Source organism: Tiliqua scincoides, chromosome 4 (genome assembly GCF_035046505.1).
Source record: "Tiliqua scincoides isolate rTilSci1 chromosome 4, rTilSci1.hap2, whole genome shotgun sequence".
Classification (NCBI taxonomy): Eukaryota; Metazoa; Chordata; class Lepidosauria; order Squamata; family Scincidae; genus Tiliqua; species Tiliqua scincoides.
The window spans coordinates 3,952,439-3,958,162 of record NC_089824.1 but is presented as its reverse complement, the minus strand read 5'-3'; the positions used below and the strand labels follow the sequence as shown (position 1 = coordinate 3,958,162).

General features: G+C 49.7%; 2 pseudogenes; both read right to left on the bottom strand.

The window, feature by feature from the left end:
* Nucleotides 1-1,991: 1,991 nt before the first annotated feature.
* LOC136650151 (5S ribosomal RNA) lies at nt 1,992-2,114 on the bottom strand (annotated as a pseudogene).
* Nucleotides 2,115-2,143: 29 nt separating this feature from the next.
* On the bottom strand, nt 2,144-2,263 carry LOC136650419 (5S ribosomal RNA; annotated as a pseudogene).
* Between the last annotated feature and the right edge of the window lie 3,461 nt (nt 2,264-5,724).

Below are 5,724 nucleotides of genomic sequence, written 5' to 3'. Positions count from 1 at the left end.
GCCCACCAAATGCCCCAGGGAGCACACCAGATATGGTTGTCTAATATCTATGAGTTTTGAGAGAGCAGGTGAGATGGTCTTCTAGACTCTCTCCTGGGTCAAACCCTCAGGAGTATTGGAAAGTAGGTATAATGCCACCTGCAGGACACTAGGGGGCAGTGCATTGTCCAGGAACCAGGTGACTCCAGGCTACCTGTCTCAGACCTTTTCTCCCCTTTGACCTGTGGGGGGGGGGTGTCTCTCCCTGGCTTCTTCCCACCCCTCTCCTTTGACCTCCCAACATGCATACCTCTCTTCATAACTCTGTCCAGCTACTTGGAGTTCACCATGCCATGAGGTCTCACACACCCATGCAAAGGGAATAACTCTACTCCCATGCAAAGGGAATCAGGGGATTCCCTGCTCCCAGGTTTAAAGAATCTAAGAGCCCTGCTGGATCAGGCCAAAGACACATCTACTCCATCTTCCTATATCTCGCAGTGGCCCATCAGAGGCCTGAGAAACAATGTTGTTGGCAACCTTCAGTCTCGAAAGACTATGCTATCGCGCCCCGAATGGTGGTTCTGGCACAGTGTCTAGTGTGGCTGAAAAGGCTGATTCGGGAGTGACAATCTCTTCCACACCGGGAGCATGTGCAGTCTGTCCCTGGTCTGTCTCCCTGGCTATGGGCCTTCCTTCTTTGCCTCTTAGCCTCAGACTGTTGGCCAAGTGTCTCTTCAAATTGGGAAAGACCATGCTGCACAGCCTGCCTCCAAGCGGGCCGCTCAGAGGCCAGGGTTTCCCATCTATTGAGGTCCATTCCTAAGGCCTTCAGATCCCTGGCCTGAGAAAGCTCATAAGACAACAAGAGGCCTACATCCTGGTGCTATTCCCTTGCATCTGGTAACAGTACTCCCTCCCCCATAATACAATGCCTGTAATGAAATCAAGCCGAAGGTGGCCCAAGTCTTTGACAAAAACATCATCCAAGTCATCAAGTCAGAAAACCATCTAATTGACTCCCACTTGAAAGTGTCTCACCATCACAACATGTGAACTAGGAGTGAGCAAACATCCCATTGATTATGTTCTGATTCGGGGCTTCTTTGCACACTGGGTGGCAGCAGAGCCAGGTTCTCCACTGAGTGTATCATTGACAAGAAGCTGCATTCAGGTCCTAGCTCGGTTTCATGTGAGTCGGCCTGATATTGTAGCCCCAGGGCATCATCTGAGAGTATCTGGTTGAAGGTCTGAGTTTGGTCACTGCCTGGATGGGAGCTCCAAGAACACTGTCTTGAGGTTCACCATGGAAGAAAGGTGAAACACAAACGTATTTGTGTTCCCTCTTTGGGTGTCCATTTAGAAAAGAAACTGAGCTGAACATTTGAAAATGGGACCCTGAAAGGCCACGTGCAAATTTTTAATAGGGAACCACCCAACATTTCTTTAACACAGCGATTTTCAACCTTTTCTTCTATTGGAACACTGACCTCTAGTCTTCTCTATGGGCTTCATGTTTTGTGATTACACTTATGGGAGAATCTTCTGAGTTCTGTGGCTCTGTTTGAAGGGCAGCTGTGTATCTTAACAACCAGACATAAGAACACAAGAAGAGCCCTGCTGGATCAGGCCAGAGGCCCACCTAGTGCAGCTTCCTGGATCTGAACAGACAATTTGTTACAACTGACAGCTGCCCTAAAAACAAAGCCTCAGAATAGTTTTTCAGTTATTTTCAACCACTGGTGTAACTAGGGTTTGCATCACCCAGGATGGGTGGCCAGCATGTCACCCCTATGATGGACCTGATACCAGGCAGTGGGTGGGGCAGTGATCTGGGCATGGCATGGTGATATACCATTGCCCCACCCCCACTGTCTTTTTGGCTATAACTTTGGATAGAATAGAGATATTTCAACAAGGTTTGTTTCATTGCATTCTGCATGAAAATACGCATCGATTGTATTAGTCGCATAATTGGTTGGCAACCTTCAGTCTTGAAAGACTATGGTATAAGCCTACACCACCCGGTATTCCCAGGCGGTCTCCCATCCAAGTACTAACCAGGCCTGACCCTGCTTAGCTTCCGAGATCAGACGAGATTGGGAGATAGTGTTCAGTATAGGGAGATGGTTGGCAACCTGCAGTCTCGAAAGACTATGGTATAAGCCTACAGCACCCGGTATTCCCAGGCGGTCTCCCATCCAAGTACTAAGCAGGCCTGACCCTGCTTAGCTTCCGAGATCAGACGAGATCGGGCATGTGCAGGGTAACAGTTGCTGTCAAAAATACCAAATTTAAAAATTTTTGGCCAATAGTGGTGTCATGCCCCCCTTGAAGCATGCACATCAGCTTGCACATCAGCCAGTATGACCCGCACACCCCCCCCCACTGTTTTCAACCACTGTGCTCCAAACCCCCTGGCACACCTGTCAGTGGCATAGCCAGAGGGGATGCAAAGCACTATGTTGTGCAGGGAGCCTCCATGTGGCATGAAAGTGGCCCCTCCCCCTCCCATTCCAGGCAGTGGGAGCCAAATGGAGGCGTAGTGCTTTGTGCCCCCTCTAGCCAGGCTGCTGTCACTGGTGAGCTTTTCACAGCACATCTGTTGAAAGTCACTGCTTTAACATTGAAAAGTAGGTGAGGAAGAGAGAGTGAGGAGAGCAGACTGAAAAGAATCATCACTTTGCACCGTTTTCCAACTTGCTCAGCATGTAACGTGTTCCCCCAACGTCTCAAAAAAGCACCATGGGTAGGCCGTGGCAGGCAGTGGGTGGACAAGGGTGCTACCAAGCCTTCACATTTCCCCTGGAGTGACAGCTCAGCTCTCCCCTCCCCGAAAGGATAAGGAATAGAAATAACTAGTAACACATTTTATAGCACTCTGCCACCCGCCCACTCAGGCTTTCGGCAGCAGCCAGCCAATGAGCACCCCCTTACAAGGGGGGGTAGCCTGACAGGACCAGGGGAGGGGAGGAGAAGGAATGGGGACGAAGAATTATCTGCATGTGCTCATGCGCATATGTGCATGTGTGTTTGTGGGAATTACACTGCAAGGAAATGCTGAAATGGAAATTTCTTTCCATTGCTGAAAGAAAACAATGGAGCCAGCTCAGAGATGAAGTTTGGTTTTTGCAAGTGGCAGATGAAGGGTAGATGCTCTAGACGGCAGGTGGCGCATATTCTCTGCACTTATAAAACTAGTGCATATCAAGGTGAAGAAGAGAGTAGAATATTTCACCCTGAGATGTAGGTGTGCGTCTGTTCTTTCCATACACAGGGCATGTTTTGCAAGAGAGAACAGTCAAATGGGCAAACACCCTCCCTCACAAATGCCCACATCAGTCGTGCTCATGTTCAGTGAGAAATTAAATCCATGTGCATTTCGATGCATTTCAACTCACATGGGGTTTGAAACCACACATTCACATCAGTTTGGGACTGTGGAAGAAGCCGTGCTGGTGTTCCTCTCTGGTGCTGTACAGTCTGGCTGCCTTCCTGGCCTAGTTGCCTTTAAAAGGGGATTGGACAAGTTTCTGGAGGAAATCCATTACGGGGTACTAGCCATGATTTGTATGCACAACCTCCTGATTTTAGAAATGGGCTGTGTCAGAATGCCAGATGTAAGGGAGGGCACCAAGATGAGGTCTCTTGTTATCTGGTGTGCTCCCTGGGGCATTTGGTGGGCTGCTGTGAGATACAGGAAGCTGGACTAGATGGTCCTATGGCCTGATCCAGCAGGGCTGTTCTTATGTTCTTAACTACAATTCCCAGGAGGCCTTGCAGGTCTCTTGTTATCAGGTGTGCTCCCTGGGGCATTTGGTGGGCCGCTGTGAGATACAGGAAGCTGGACTAGATGGGCCATGGCCTGATCTAGTGGGGCTGTTCTTATGTTCTTAACTACAATTCCCAGGAGGCCTTGCAGGTCTCTTGTTATCAGGTGTGCTCCCTGGGGCATTTGGTGGGCCGCTGTGAGATACAGGAAGCTGGACTAGATGGGCCATGGCCTGATCTAGTGGGGCTGTTCTTATGTTCTTAACTACAATTCCCAGGAGGCCTTGCAGGTCTCTTGTTATCAGGTGTGCTCCCTGGGGCATTTGGTGGGCCGCTGTGAGATACAGGAAGCTGGACTAGATGGGCCTATGGCCTGATCCAGTGGGGCTCTTCTTATGTTCTTAACTACAATTCCCAGGAAGCCTTGCAGGTCTCTTGTTATCAGGTGTGCTCCCTGGGGCATTTGGTGGGCCGCTGTGAGATACAGGAAGCTGGACTAGATGGGCCTCTGGCCTGATCCAGTGGGGCTGTTCTCATGTTCTTAACTACAATTCCCAGGAGGCCTTGCAGGTCTCTTGTTATCTGGTGTGCTCCCTGGGGCATTTGGTGGGCCGCTGTGAGATACAGGAAGCTGGACTAGATGGGCCTATGGCCTGATCCAGCGGGGCTGTTTTTATGTTCTTATGTTCTTATGCATGAATCCTAGAAGCACCTGCTTGTTTAGTTCACCCTCCCAGTAGCAAAGTGACGGGGGGGGGCGGCACAGCAAGTACTGAAGGCACAGAAACGCGCCGTATAAGTAGCCCCTCCCACTCACCAGTGGAGCCATTCCAGAAAGTAAAATGCAGCACACAGGGGATGCCATTCAGTGTCTCGTGTGTGTTGTGTTTCACTCCGACAACAAGTGGGAGGGGCTGCTTACAAGGCGCATTTCTGAGCCTGCAGTACTTCCCGTGTCACCCCCCTGTAGCTGTGCAACTGCACTCTCCACAACACTCTCCATCTCAGCAGATGACCAATTTAAGCCTCCACCCAAGAACTTTCAGCTGGCTTTGCTTCTCCTACCTGTTCTGTTTCCTCTTGTTTGAAAATTTTGTGCCTTCACACTTAGAAAATATCCACAAAGTGCTGAGAGAAAGGCTATTTCCGAAGCATGTGAAGACTCGGACAATCTGTAACATCACTTCCATCACTAATGTGGACTGCAGGATCGTATGTATGTTGGCAACCTTCAGTCTCGAAAGACTCTGGTATCGCGCTCTGAAAGGTGGTTCTGGCACAGCATCTAGTGTAGCTGAAAAGGCCAATTCGGGAGTGACAATCCCTTCCACACCAGGAGCAAGTGCAGTCTGTCCCTGGTCTGCCTCCCTGGCTATGGGCCTTCCTTCTTTGCCTCTTTGCCTCAGAATGTTGGCCAAGTGTCTCAGGACTGCAGGACACTGAGACACTGACTGCAGGATCAGCTCAAAAGAAACAGCCATTTTTATGCTCAAACAGCGAAAAATGCTCTAACTCCATGACTGCAGGATCAAATGTGGTGCAAGAGTATTCCCAGGGTCACAGCCAGAAGCGGAGTTGGAGGGGGGTGGCACAATGCGATGTGCATGTGGCCCCTCCCCTTTGGCATCGGAGACATTTGGGGCAGAGACTTAAGGAATTAAGGGTGCAATCCTAACCCACTTTCCATTGCATAAGGGCAATGCAGCTCCTAGGAAACAAACATTCCCTTACCTTGAGGACCCCTCTGTGAGTGCCCCTCAACTGCAGGATGCAGCACATGTTTCATTTGCACCGCTATGCCAGTGCTGGAAAGTGGATTAGGATTTGGGCCTCAGTCAGATAGAGGTTAAAAGAGAAGATGTTTTAGACCTAATTAAAACATTAAAGATCAGTAAGTTGCCAAGCCCAGATGTCACCCACCCAACAGTTATTAAGGAACTGAAGAATGAAGTTGCTGATCTCTTGGCTAAAACA